Source organism: Vulpes lagopus, chromosome 12 (genome assembly GCF_018345385.1).
Source record: "Vulpes lagopus strain Blue_001 chromosome 12, ASM1834538v1, whole genome shotgun sequence".
NCBI classification, from domain to species: Eukaryota; Metazoa; Chordata; class Mammalia; order Carnivora; family Canidae; genus Vulpes; species Vulpes lagopus.
The window spans coordinates 23,973,417-23,988,215 of record NC_054835.1 but is presented as its reverse complement, the minus strand read 5'-3'; the positions used below and the strand labels follow the sequence as shown (position 1 = coordinate 23,988,215).

Sequence of the window (14,799 nt, the reverse complement as noted above, 5' to 3'; positions counted from 1 at the left end):
AGTCATCCCAGCTAGAATCTAGAGACATTCCTGAGATCCTTGTGAGGCACTGACCCATTTCACCTGTTCCTACGCCTTTGTATTTTGGGGCTCTTTCTGAATTCCCGATGGCATGTGGGACAGAGACAACTCATCCAATTTCTATCCAATATGACTAGTCAGAAGTATCAAAACATGAACAAAGCTCATGGTTCCAGAAGCCAGAAGTATCAAAACATGAACAAAGCTCATGGTTCCAGAAGACTAGTCAGAAGTATCAAAACATGAACAAAGCTCATGGTTCCAGAAGCCAACATCTCCACATTCTGCTTCCTGCACCAGCATCCACCTCTCCAGGGCACTCTTCACACTACTGCAGCTTGTGATTTCTTTCTAAAACAAACTTGCACCATGTCACTGCCCTGTTTGGAAACCTATGATGGCCCCTCACTACCTTCTGGAAAAGCCCCACTAGCAAAGATCAGCAGGATTAAGCTTTTGTGACTGCAGCCCCTTATTTGCATCATTTCACATGACATCCCATACAGCCGTGTCAGGGCACCTGCCATCTCCTGCCTCAGTGCCTTGGCTTCTGCTGTCCCCTCTGCCTGGAAAGCTCTTCTCTTCTTCTCCATCTTTTTAAGAGGGCTAAGTTTTACCTCTTCTGTGAAGCTCTCCTTGATTCATCCTTATAGTCATCTACTTTGCCCTTTTGTATTTTACATGCAGCTGAGACCCTTCTGCTGTTCCCTCTGCCTGGAAAGCTCTTCCCTTCTACATCTTTTTAAGAGGGCTAAATGCCACCTCCTCTACGAAGCTTTCCTTGATTCATCTGGTAGTTATCTGCTTTGCCCTTTTGTATTTTACATGCAGTTGAGACCCTTACAACAGGAGTTGGTCACTCAGCCCTATAATGTTCCTATGATAGGATAATTTTCTTTCCCTCTTAAAGGAAGGGATGGCTTTTTACTCATTGTTGCATCCTCAGAGGCTAACACAGAGCCTGGGACTGTGAATATTTACTGAAAGACGGAATGAGCCTGCAGCTGCTTTGAGCATTTAAGCTCTAGAGCAACGGATCATCCCTTCTGGAAGAAGGAGAAAATACAGCCAGCCCTGCGGCAACTGGTATTAAGTGTAGATCTGTTCTAAATCTATTGATACATTATGGAATAATCTGAGCATACCATGAACTTCACATTTGAGAAATTCAGAAACTTGCACCCAGCTGAGCAGAGTCACACAGGAAAAAATTAAACACACTAGTGTGCATGCACGTGCGCACACGTACACATACTCTTCAAGCATCTACCGGCTATCAGCTACCATCAGTTCCCTGCATGTGCTATATGCCATGTCCATCCACATCTGGAGTTACAGCTTTCCCTCCAATTTCCAACAGTCCTCCACCCTACTTCATGTTAACTCACAAGCTGTAGCCCTTTGGACATCTGCTTCCGCAGGCAAACTTCAGGACTTGTTCAAGGTAAAATGCCGTATTTATTATTGTATGGCATTTATGCATTTCCTAACTATTTAACAGGTATATAACTCTGCAAATGTTTTTATTAGATTCTTATCTTTTTAAAGGGTGTCACTGAAGAAGTTTTGAGTAGGGTGCCTTTAACCCCATTTTCCCCCCATAAACCCCATGGTTTTTATTGCGTGACTTTACAGAGCATGGTGGTTTTACTCATTGCACTGACTGTGCACCTGTGTTCAAAAGACAGACACAACTGCCATGCAGGAGGACCCAGGAGAGGACCTGCTAACCACAGGGATTTTTCAGAAACTTGTTCTTCTGGGGCTGAGAACTACAACTCTCTTAGCACTTCTAAAAACAGCCAGAATTCCACAATTCCAGAAGTCAATCAGCATCTGGACATTTGAAACTAATATTCTCTCTCTTTCTTTTTCTGTCTGTCTTGATGATTCTGGGCCAGTCAACTTCTGGGTCTTGTGTGTGTTTTTTTTTTTTTAAAGATTTATTTATTTATCTATTCATGAGCGACACAGAGAGAGAGAGAGAGAGAGAGAGAGAGGCAGAGACACACACAGGCAGAGGGAGAAGCAGGTTCCATGCAGGAAGCCCGACATGGGACTTGATCCTGGGTCTCCAGGACCATGCCCTGGGCTGAAGGCAGCACTAAACCGCTGAGCCACCTGGGCTGCCCTGGGTCTTGGTATTTTTATCTACAAGATGGGCATATGGATCTTCCTTCCTTGGAAGCCAGAATGATGAACGAATAAGGTTAGAGAAGCACCGGGTTTTCCAGGGAGAGAGAAAGCTGGGCAAATAGTAGAGCAATGTCAGCCAGGAGAGCAGGACCAGAGTCACTCTTTTTATATAGTAAGTGGGAAGAGGGAGGTGTTGCCTCCTCGGCAGCATGAGGCTCAGCTTGGCCCCATGTGGCCTTAGGCTCTGAAGCCAAGGGGTCCTTTTTACTGGGGTCTGTGAGTTGCACCCAGAATCTGGTGGGATGCCTTTCACCCTTGACATTTCAAAGCCAATCTCCCATCCCTGATAATGCAGGAATGTTCCTCTGGCTGATGGACCTCTGCCAGCACGAATGAGCGTCCCAGCCACCAACAGAGTAAACATTACTCAACTAGCCAGAGCTCTGGCACACACATTCTTCCCCTGTGTTTCTAACCTCATGCAGAGCACAGCCCAACCCTGTTGGGTCTAGAAACTGGGAATTTAAGCCCAGGCATGAGGGAGCGTGTGAAGGAGAAAAGGAAACAACTCTGTCCATCAATTATGGGCAGACAGAGCTGTCTTTCCGACGATGCCAAAACACAGGGCCGGGGAGGGGACCAGGAGGAATTAGGCCAGTCCTGATGGACCCTATCGTAATGCATTCTCAGAAACCCACTGCCCCTTTTCCCATAGAGGAGTCTCTTTCTTCTTTCTTTCTTTCTTTCTTTCTTTCTTTCTTTCTTTTCTTTCTTCCTTTCTTTTTTTTTTTTATCTTTAAAACAGATTTTTATTTATTCATTCATGAAAGATACACACAGAGAGAGAGAGAGAGAGAGAGGCAGAGACACAGGCAGAGGGAGAAGCAGGCTCCATGCAGGGAGCCCGACACAGGACTCGATCCCGGGTCTCCAGGATCATGCCCCGGGCTGAAGGCAGGTGCTAACCCGCTGAGCCACCCAGGGATCCCCAGGAGTTGCTTTCTTGAGGAAAGAGGCAGAGATACAAATGATTCAGTCTAGGAAACTTCTAAGACACTCATCTGGGATAAAAGAATGTGCACCCTTCCCTGGCTTGCAACTGGGAACCCAGAACCAAAAGCTTTAAATGAAGGAGATGGCACTGCTACCTCAGCATCCTCATCGGTGACACGGGACCACTGCCAGGCCTTAGATTGCCTCCTCTCTAGGCATAAAGATTAATGTTTGCAAAGAGTTTAGGAGATTAAAAATCTGAAAGCCTGAGAGGAAAAAGCTGATGCAAGATGAAAGCAGTTTAAACACTGGGCCGGTTTCAATTCCACATTGCTTTCTACCTGAGGTGACTTAGTGAGAAGGCCAGTTCATAAGAGGAGAAACACAGACAGGCCTGTGGGGACGGTAAACATTCTTGAGCTCAAGGAGTAAAAGTTGAGTGATACTTAAGGGAAGCCCACAAACTGGTTTTCTTATAAAAATCAAAGCAAATGTAGCCAAGAGAAGAAGAGGGAAAAAAAAGTCATCTTCCATCAAAAGCATCTTGGCTGGGAAACAGAAGCTAACATGCACAAGGTGCCTGAGAAAATCACACATGTGTGGAGGTAGAAGGGCAAGAGAAACTCTGCCTTTCCTCCCTATAAGGTCCGCCCCAGCCACCACGCCTGGTCCTTACCTGAGAGCCAGTCTCTACAGGCAAACATCAGATGATTTGCAATGAGCACTTCAGCCAGGGAGGCTGCGGCTACATGTGAAAGAACCCAGGCTGGCACTTGAGAACTTGAGAAGTCCTCACCTCCGCGAGTGCTTTACACAATTTGCTCTCTGTGTGTCATGGAAAGCCCATTTGACAGAATGGAAAACTGAGGTTCGAAGAGGAAGAGGTTATTCTTACTACCTCTTGCTAAGGGTCTCCTACAAGCCAGTAGTATTCCAAAGTTGATCCTTCTTTCTCTTCCCCAGAAGCCCCAAACCGATTCCAGGTATGTTGAACCTCCATTGTGACCCACTGATGGTTTGAAATGATTTTACTTGTTGCTTGGCTTTGTGTCTCACTGGACTATAAGCCCAATGAGGGCAGGACCTCTCCTGCCTTCTCCACTGTGTCCTCAGCGCCTCCCACAGAGCCTCACCCATTTATTTTTATTTATTTATCTAACTATTTCATTTTTGGGATGCCTGGGTGGCTCAGCAGTTGAGCATCTGCCTTTGACTTAGGGTGTGATCCCAGGGTCCGGGATCAAGTGCCACATCAGGCTCCTGCAGAGAGCCTGCTTCTCCCTCTGCCTATGTCTCTGCCTCTCTCTCTGACTCTCATGAATAAATAAATAAAATCTTTAAAAAGAAAAACTAATTAAAAAAATAAAGATTTTATTTTTATCTGAGAGAGAGAGAGAGAGAGAGAATGGTGGGGAGGGGCAGAGGGAGAGGGAAAAGCAGGCTCCCCACTGAGCAGGGAGCCTGACACAGGGCTCAATCCCAGGACCCTACAATCATGACCTGAGCCGAGGGCAGACGCTTAACTGACTGAGCCCCCCAAGTACCCTGAACCTAGCTCATGTAGGCACTCCGTAAATACCAGTGGGATGAGCAGCTGATGAACAAATGACCTACACTTTCAACTCTGACTGGACTCCACACTATCAGTCTGTTGAGCAGAGCGGTGGAGAAGCGGCAGTGATGTATACATGTCTCCTCTAGGTCTCCTGGCTTTGCTGAGGTTAGTGGGAGGCCAGCCTCTTAAGGAAGGGAGAAGGAGAAAGAGTAAAACGTTATCAAGGTAGAAACAGCACTGACACTTTGGGCGACTTGGTATTTGCAGGCCCGAGGTGGGTGCAGGGCAGGGTATTACAGATGAAGCATCAGGGGTCCTGGGCAGCGCTTTACCTGGTGTAAAATGGGTCCCTGTGGGGAGCCTACACCTTCCTGATTTCTGAAGCCTAAGCAGAACACCCATTTCCAAAGGTGCTTTAAGGGGGATAGGAATGGGTGCTTCCGTGAGCACAGGCTGACCAATTCTAAAGGTTTGGGGCTGTGGGTGGGAGCCCCAAATTTAGACTCACCCTGTTGGATCTCAGTTTGGGGCTCATCGGGTTGACTTTGGGGAAGGATCAATTAATGGGAATTTACCATGGCAACATGAGTCACTTAAATGCCTTTTTCTCCAAAGGAAGTCGAAGGAAACCCAAGAAGGGTTAATGGCGGGCATCGTTAGGCCTAAAGGCTTTAGGGACAGACGGAGCCCGGCCACGGTCTGGCTCCTGGGGTCTCTTTTCTCAGAGGCAGCCTTTGCGAGGTGGGGTAATGTGGCTGCAACAAAGGCCCCTGGGCTTGGCTGGCAAGGAGAATGATGATGCTTCTAGTGGGTCTGGGCAACGGGGGAAGGCTATAAAGCCATCAGCAGACTGAGCCACTGGGTGTCCACACAAAAGTAAGGTTCTAAACACAGACATCTGTATTGTGACTGAAGGGCTCATAAAATTGCCTTAGAAAGGAGAGGTTTTCCACTGCGACCTATTCATAAGCAGGGCCCTGCTGGGAAGTGACACCCAGGGAGAAGATCCTTTGAGGCCTGGCAAGCATCAGAGCCGCCTTGTTATGGGCGTTTGCCTGGCCAGACCCCAGCCTCTTCATCGCTGTGGCTGGGGCAGCTCCAGCAGCAGCCTCATCACTATCACCATCATCATGACAGATAGCCATGGGTCATCAGCTCATGGATGCTGGTCCCAGGCAGCACCAGGTGCCGGGCACTGAGGCTTTGGAGGTTGGATGGTTCCTGGCTTCCACTGAACAGCTGCACTAGCAAAGCGCTCAGGGAGCACTACCAGAGGACAGTGGCTGCTTAGAACCATCTCACCAAATGACTCTGATCTGCAAAAAGTCCTTTTCTAGACCTCAGGTGACTCAACAGAAACTCAGGAAGAGCCATTCTCACTCTTTTCTTGCCCAAGGGATGCTGGCAGGAGATTATAAGAACAACTAATCTAGTAGAACATTCAGCTAACTAGTAGAACTAAATTAAACCAGTAGACTAGATGAAGCTAGTAAACGAAACTAGTAGAAACTAAACCAGAACATTAAGGGAGAATGGATAATATTACACTCTTTGAAAACTTCCTGGTAGCGTTTAACGTTGGAGGTTGTGTGTATGTGCGTTGCTGTGTATTTTGGTTAAGCAGCATCAATGAAGGCAGAGCAGGATGATAGTATGTCCAGAAAAGGGAACATATGCTTTAAATAATAACATATACTATGTTATGTAAAATGAAACAAATTCCCTGCTCAGTTTAACTCTAAAACTGAATGACAGATTATAAAACAGCAGATTTGTGCATGAAGCTTTTGGACAAGAAGCCGTCTATAATAGATCTCATCAGTGCTCAGATCCATGGGACGTCTACCATGTGCCAGGCGCCAGCTGTGCGACTGGAGACAGCGTGGTGAAGAAAGCGTTTGGGCTTAGATATTGGTACAGCCTGGAATTCCACCATTCAGAATGCATACACAGTTCTAGAGACTTGAGGAACTACTTTCCTCACAGAGAGAACCGACTTACTTGGTTTCTCTTTCTTTGCCACTTAGGGATGCAAACCCTAGACTTCACTTGGCAGTAGGATTCTCCAGAAGGGGGCGGTGGCTTGTTCTGTTTCCATTTGTAAACCATCTTGAGATAAATTAAGCAGCTATTTTGTGCTCACTGTGCAAATCGACGTTACACGAATGGGAGATGTCATTCAGAGGTTCACTGAGCAAGAACTTACTGGGCTTTATCACCAACATCGTCCAATAGGTGCTGACCAGGAAGAGGCTCCCTGCAGTGGTCAGGGCCAGAAGGCCTGGGCATGCAAGCTGCCACTCAAAGGCCCTGAAAGTGTTAACCTCTAGCAGCGATAGGTGTCTCATTTACACCCATTATAAATCTGTTTATTGTGACTGGCCCCACCCAATCTGCTGGTGCTGTAAAGCTCTAATGGTCCCTAATAAAGGTGGAAGGATTGTAACAGCACACAGTTCCTGAAGTGGGGAAGGAGCGATGAGAGAGACAGATGATGAACTTAACAATAAGATATCACAATGGCCAACCTCCCTCTGCTACTTCAAGCAGCAGAGTCCCAGGCCCCAAGACTTGCTACTACACACAATCTCCAAATAATAACCTGGCAGAGCTGAAAGGTGCAATGCCTCATTTGCCAGAATCCCTGAGAAGTTAAGTGATTGGCCCAAGGTCACCTCTGCTCGTTCCAGCTCTGATTTCCTGAAGCTGAGTCCAGAGCCCTTCCCTCAGCTGCCTTACCTCTCCTGGTTCAGCAGAGGGCCATCAGGATAATCATCAACCCCTGTAGGACCCTCCTGTTCCATCTAGCCTAGTGGTAGCTAGCCCTGGCCGTACCTCCAAATCTCTTAGGGACTTTGTTGTAAGTTCCTGGGACTGACCAGGTTTTGATTCTAAAAAGGTGTGGGTAGGGGAGACACAGGTGTTTTTAATGCGTTCCCTAGATGCCTTTTATGTGGCCCAAGAAGGAGAGGTGAGAAACACAGGTCTTGCCAATTCTTGAATTTCATGGTTTCTGATGTCTCAAATGAGAAGCAGAATTCCTGCAAAGGGAAACTTCCAGGGTGAAACTGCAAGTCACACCCCCGTTAAGAACCCAGGGAAACCCAAAGCCCTTCCTCCCTCTCAAGGCTCTGAGGGCTCCCAAGCCAATGCCTCAAGACCTTCCTTGTCAGGCACTGTGCTTTGGCATTGGGCCAGTGATCATACTTCAGCCTCTTGACAGCCCTCAGGAGATAGGTATTATGATCCCTATTTCATAGATGAAGACATTGAGGTTCAAAGAGACTAACCACCGGATGGTGAAAGAACCACAGATTAAGCCCTAGCCTGTTTGGGGTGCTACCCCCCAGATACACCCTTCTGAGCATGGTCCAGGTATGGGGCTACTTATAACCAGCTTGCCTCAGGAGATGCAGACTTCCCTCTGGAGAGTCATTAAACCCTAAAAGATATCTGCATGGTGTTCCTCCAACCTGGGAAGGACACAACTATGGGTCCTAAGAAAGTTGGTTCTTGACTTCCTGAAAGCAGTAGAGATGGTTGGTTGACACCTCCATGGCTAAACCCACACAGTTGTGCCTTTGTGGGGCTGCTGCAGCCAGAGCAGAGGGCAACAGGAAGAGGTGTAAGGCGGACACAGGCTCACAGGTTGAGGGAAGTAGCTTCCAGGAAATCAGCCCTTGGAGCTTCTGAGGTTTTCCCACATTCATCGCAGGGGTTGTGCTCACACTCCCCTTCCTACTGCTCTTTTTGCTTGAGGTTTGGGGGAGCTTCCCTCCTAAGAACAAAGGCCATTAAGCCTCTCAGATTGGGCTTACACCAAGAATGGGCCACACCCCCCTCTAATTGGCAGGTTCCCAGGGCTAATTACTAACAAGGAGGGTGCTCACGCCTCCTTAAATTAAAGGTGAAAAATGCCCTCCAGGAAATTCAGGGTCATCTTATGAACCTGACCTCCTGCTACATGGTCATGAGCCCCCGCCCCTCCCCACAATTCTTGGCACTTCCCCGCTCTCATCATTTAGTGCATTTGCACTAAATGCCTAGAGTCCTGGATATGGCACTGGAAATGTGTTATGCATGTCACAGGGCAGGCCTCCCTGGAAGAATGACAAATGGCCTTACACTCAATATGCTACCAGAAGCCAGCCTTAGTCTGCTGCAAACACCAAGATGAGTATCCATTGGAAACGCTCAAATTCTCTAAAAGCCAGCATTGAAAGAAAGCTCCAAGAGGAATGGAGGGGAAAGGGGGGGGGGAAAGCCCCCCAAATAAAGCTCTGTAAGGAATGGTAATAGCTATCATCTGTGAGCACCTGCTATATTCAGGGTGCTTTACATACATTATCTCATTTAATCCTTGTAGCACCTGCATGAGTTGGTGTCCCCATTTTACAAATTGAGAAACTGGGGCTTAGTGATCCCAGAGATTTGCCCAGGGTCACACAGCTAATGAGTGGCCAGTTGAGGCTGGAATAGTGGTCTGCCTGCACAGCTATGATTTTGTTGCTATGCCCACTGGATTCATGAAAGCATTTCCCCAGATGATCTTCGGTGTGTCTTACATGTCATGGTTATTGATGGTCAGGCGTCTATGGAACAGCCTGGGCATTGGGATTCTTAGAAGCTCCCTAGTTGATTCTAAAATGTGCCAAGGTTTGGGAACCGTTATCCTAGAGTGAGGGGTCAGCAAACTGAGGCCCACAGGGCAAAGCAGCCTGTTTTTGTAGGACCCATTAGCTCAGCTTGGTTTTTACATTTTTTAATGCTTGGGGGAAAAAAGACTATTTTGTGATGTTTGAAAATTATTGGAAATTCAAATTTCAGTCCCATAAATAAGGTTTTACTGGAAGACAGCGACATTCACTCTTTTACATATGGTCCATGGCTGCTTTTATTCTGCAAAGGCAGAGTCGAGTAGGAAAAAGAAGACTCTATGGCCTAAAAAGCCTAAGATATTTACTACCTGGCTCTTTACAGAAGTTTGCTAACCCCAATAACAACAGTTTCCATGACCACTAGGATGATAACCACAACTGCAATGCTTCATTTGATGTTATTTTGGGGCTGTTTCATTCATATAGATATATCTTCCCCATTTGTGCTTGTACTTCTCCTTGAAAAGTGGGTAGAGGCAAGCAAAATGCCAGATCTTGTGCCTTCCCATCAAGAAGTTCACTTCGAAAACCCTTGCACAGATTTTGGGCCCTCTCCTCACCTTTGGTACTTAATTCCCTCCAAGTTCCTGTCAGTTCCTATCAAACCTGCAACAAACAGGGGCACCTGGGTGGCCCAGCTGGTTAAGCATCTGCCTTTGGCTCAGCTCATGATCTCAGGGTCCTGGGGTCGAGCCTGAGCCTCGAGCCTCAGCCTCACATAGGGCTCCCTGCTCAGCAGGGAGTCTGCTTCTCCCTCTCCCTCTGCCTACTGCTCCTGCTTGTGCTCTCTCATTCAAATAAATAAAATCTTAAAAAAAAAAAAAAAAAAAAAAACCTTCAACAAACAGATTCCAAGGGCACTTCTCCAGGAACCTGCTGGCTGGGGCTCTGTGCTTGCAGGCAGCTTCCTTCCTCCTCAGAGCTGACTGGAGGCAACAAGGAGTCCTTGAATCATCTAAGGGTCCTTCAGGGGGATTAGGCATGGCCAACGGGGCTGCCTAGAGCGATAGCACTCCAGTATCTCCTGGCCCTTTTGTGCAGAGCCTCTGAGCCCCACCAGCCAGCTTTCTTTGTATGCAGACCAGGGTTGGTCCACTATCAGGAGGAGGTTGCCAGCAGAATCCTCTGAAGGCTGGGCCTCTTAATCTCATTAATATCCTGATTGTCTTCCTCAATCTAGTGGCAGCCGATAGGGTGGTACCGTAAGATAAAATGACCTTCAAATTTAGCAGATAAAATAAATGGCTGTCAGATAAAGTCCTTAGGAAGGGGAACACTGGAGCCGGGTATAAGGCTGAACTCCAAGCCAGTACAAAAGCATTTCCGAAAATACCAGATGTTTCAAGGCAGGACTTGTTTTTTTCTAAACTGAAATCATCTGCTACTTAGGGACAATAGGGTTTATTTACTATGGGGACCTTTGCCGTGGAGATGAATATTTTTACAGCTGCCCTCATAAACCCCCGCCCCTCGTCTGCGGCCCAGGGAGGGGGCGGAGCTCCAGAGGTGAGCTGAGGTGCCTGTGCTGTCTCTGAAGCCCCATTAAGTTGTTAAGGCATTTAGTGCCCCAGACAGTGCCGACTACAAGGGCAGTTCAAATCCCTGTCCAGATGGGGATGGGGTCGTGAAAGAGGAGGCTTGAATTTCTCTCCTGGGCAGGGTGCAGAAGCTTCCTTGGTCAGGGGCAACAGTTGGTGGGGGGAAAGGGGGGAGGGGAAGCAGTAAACTAGCCAGACTTCGAGACCCCCATCCTTAGCCTTTTTGTCATTCAGAGGGGAGCAATAAGAATGTGGCAGAAGAAGGGATTGTGGGGGTATTGTGTGTGTGTGTGTGTTGGTTTCCATGCCTGCAATGTTCTTAGCATCTGCCTAAAGCAGAGAGATGGTCAGCATGTGACAGTTCAAAACCTGTCTCTGCCACCTACTAACTACATGAACTTGGGCAAATCATGTGCATTCTAAATCTCTCCCCTTCCTTGATCGTAGAGTGGGGGTACAGGGACACAGGTTTCTACCCTTACAAAGTTGCCATGAGGATTAAATAAGATGATGTATGTGGGTTGCTCAGCCCAGGGCCTGGGACTTGGGAAATACTGAATCAACACTGGACGTTATAGTTATTCATGCGTAGCCCTGACGCTTCCATGGGGCACCTTGGAGACATCCTGGGGGTCCTCCAGATTTCAGCATCAGGGAAAACAGCAGGAACCACACAGATATCCTGGCCCAGAGTTTGGTTTGTCTATAACCCTGGCTTAGATTCTTGTGGGTGACTTGGAAGGACATGTGAAAGGGGCCAAGGGGGACTTGGGCGGCAGGATTCTCTGGGTTTCAAGCTCTGGTCTGTCAGGGCAATCAAATCCACTGGGCTTGGAGAGGGGGGAATAGAGTTTGAAGAGAGGCAGGAGTAAGCAGCCACAGAAATAAATGTCCCCACTTAAAGAGGTAGGTCAGGGTAGCCAAAGATTCTTCTGGAAAGGCTTCCTCTCACCTCTTTGCCTCCCTTTCTTTCCGGGAGAATGAACCTCAATCTCTTCATCAAAAGATGATACGAGAGTGAGGACACTATGTGTGGGGTGGGTGAAGGCTGATGAAGACCTGCTGCCCCTCCCTGGCTGGCACAGGGTGGCTAGGTGAGTTTGCGGCAGACCGGAGTAAAGGGTAGGGTGAGCAAGGCTGCGTGGCTCACGTGGCTGGATCCCGAGGCTTCGGCCAAGGCTAGCCCCACTTCCATTCCACGCCAACTTCCTTCTTCTCCTCCCTGGGCCAATCAATACAAGCACCTGTCTCCAACCAGTCTCCTTCCTCACCACAGCCCTGCTCTCTGACCTTTTGGGGGCCTTTCTCTTGATTCCGCTCCAGAATGGAGGTAGGGGCCATCACTCCGGGTGGACTCAATGGCCTGAGAATGGGCTGTCATGGGGCCTATAACCAGGGACAGCTCCTGCTGGCCAGAGCTGGAATGGGGGGGGTGACGCAGATAAAGGCCTTCCAGGCTGAAGATAAATGGCTGCCTGCAGCCTGCTACAGTAACTTCAGGCCCCCAAGAAGAGCAAACAAAGGGTGCCCCTGTGACACTCACTGGAAAGATGAAGGCCCATCAGCGGCAGCCAGGCTGGTTCAAAGCCCCAACTTAATTGTCAATTAAGCATGCATAAGGGAGACAAAGCCATGACAACCCCGGGCTGCATGCTGGTGTGTGATTGTAAAGCCGGGAGGGGCAGCGCTGAAAACAGCTGATTCTGCTGACGGTGTGTTTGTAGGACGCCTTGTAACCAATCAGCCGCTGACAGAGGCAAAGTGTTCCTCCTGCCACTCCTATTGTGCCGGACATTCCAGCGCCAGGGTCACACTGTGGTCACTGTGGGCGAGTGGGCCACAATGCCCCGAGAGTGGCTGGGAGAGAAGGGGCTCGTTAGAGACGGGATGCTCTCCTCTCCAGGAAGAAGGTTCAAGGGAAAGATTTGTCTCTGAGGTGACTCTGGTCCACCAGGCTCAGAGGCTGTGTGCGGAGGGGAGGGAGTGTGAGGGAACGGGCCTGGGTACTCATTTCCCTGACTTAGCCTTAGAGGGTGCTGGTGCCAATGCTGACTCTGGGTGTTGCACTCTCCTTGGCCATCACAGAGCTCTTTTTGTTTTCTGCATCCAGGTATATCTTGGGCTTGGCTAGAGACCGTATCTTGGTCGCAGGACCCATGATAGAAGTGCACCATCCCGAGTGCGGGGCTCCAGCCTGCTGTCTGCCCAGCCCTGGGTGCATTCCCTAGGAGCCCACCTGGGGGCCTGAGAGGGGACAACAGTCACTCCTCTCAGCACCCTGCACCCCAGGGCCCAGGCCAGTCCTGGGCCTGGGGAATATGTCATCACCTCTTGGGGATAATGCCCCAGGGTGTGAAAGTTAGAAGGAAATAGATTTCTGCTGCCTTTCTTTCTGCTGCTGCTCGTAATAACGAGAGCAATAATAATAGTCGTCACAGCTTATTGGGAAAGATGGTGTTTACACATTCTCTCATTTAATCCTCACGTGGGCCTGATGAGGTAGGTCCTGTTGCTTTGTTTTACAGACGGGAAAGCCAGACCGGGAGAAGCGTTGTGACTGGGTCATACTGTAGTTACAGCGATCAACCTGGCTGGCTAGGTGCAGGATTCAAAGCCGAGTCTGGAGAATCCACTCTCCGGATGGGGACAGGACTATCTTGATGAGCCCCGAGTGGAAATTCAGGCAGAGGGGAAGGCAGCCACTGAACATATGCAGTGTCCCATAATTATTGCTCCATAAATTCGAGTCTCTACAAAGACCCATGAAGCCCCAGAAGACAGCCTTGGGCCCTAAATGGTCCTGGGCCCTCTGTGCCAGCACGATGTCTTCCCAAGGAGACAAGAAGCTCCTGTGGGCTCGGACACAAAAGCATCCATGCTGCACTGAGCGGGGGTTAGCAGGCCTGAGTTCTAGCCACATCAGCCACCATCACTGTTAACTTTGGCAAGTCATTGCTTCTTTTGGGTCTCAGTTTCCTTCTTTGAAGCTCCTCCCAGTTCTAGCATTCCATGAGTTTTAAAATCATGGAATGGACCCCTGAAAACTCACTTCAAGGGGGCCATGCCTTCCCAGACTCCGATCAGATGGCTCTCAAGCTGTATTTTGCACCCACTCGCTCAGTTTCCAGTACCTGCCTCTGCTCCTCCAGCCCCTCTGTGGGTCTCCTGTCGGTATACAGAAGGCCTGTGCTAACGACCCTGTGGTGACCTCACCACAACCCCAGCTTGTCAGAAAGCTGCCTGGTCTTTGTTTGGCTTACAGGCTCCCTGACTTTGGTGTGGAGATCACAGGTCCCAGCACAATAGCCATTGTCTTCTCAATAATGCCCCTTGCCCCAGCCACGCCCCCCGCAGCTCCAGATCCAGCTCCGTGGATCACCGCGGGCGGCAAGTGCCCCAGTCCTGCTCCCGTTCACCACTGCCTTCAGAACCCTGTTTTGAATTTCCAAGAAGAAACGGAGTTATTCTGCCAACAGGCTAGTGATTGTTGGGGACTTCTCTGCCTCTCAAGAATAACCTGAACTTTCTCCCCATGTGGCTGAGCCCTTCCCTTCTGTGGGAGTGGGATCCAGCCCTGGCCCATGCTTCATGCTGGACAGTTTCAGACTCCCAGAGACCCTGAAAGCAGTCACGCTGTGGGAACACAGTGTGGAACAAATGCTCAGCCCCCAAAATGCCCCCAATAATTAGGCCAGCTTCCGACCTCAGGCCTCTCCCAGCAGAAGAGCAAGCAGCAGGCAAGGAGGGCAACAGGCTTCGGAACCCTGAGTTGCAAATGGGACTTGGTTCTCCTTTTGCGAGCCCTTCCCCAGAGCAGGTGGGAGACCATGCCATACTCCTACACGGGCACCAAGCCAGCCTCAACAAGCATACCCATTCTGGGAAGCCAGCTTTCCAG

General features: G+C 49.1%; 1 protein-coding gene across 5 annotated transcripts in view; it reads right to left on the bottom strand.

Annotated features, from left to right (window-relative positions):
• Positions 1 to 14,799, bottom strand: part of HNF1B (HNF1 homeobox B) — a 55,784-nt gene that overhangs the window by 27,363 nt on the left and 13,622 nt on the right. The gene's annotated exons all lie outside the window — the stretch shown is intronic.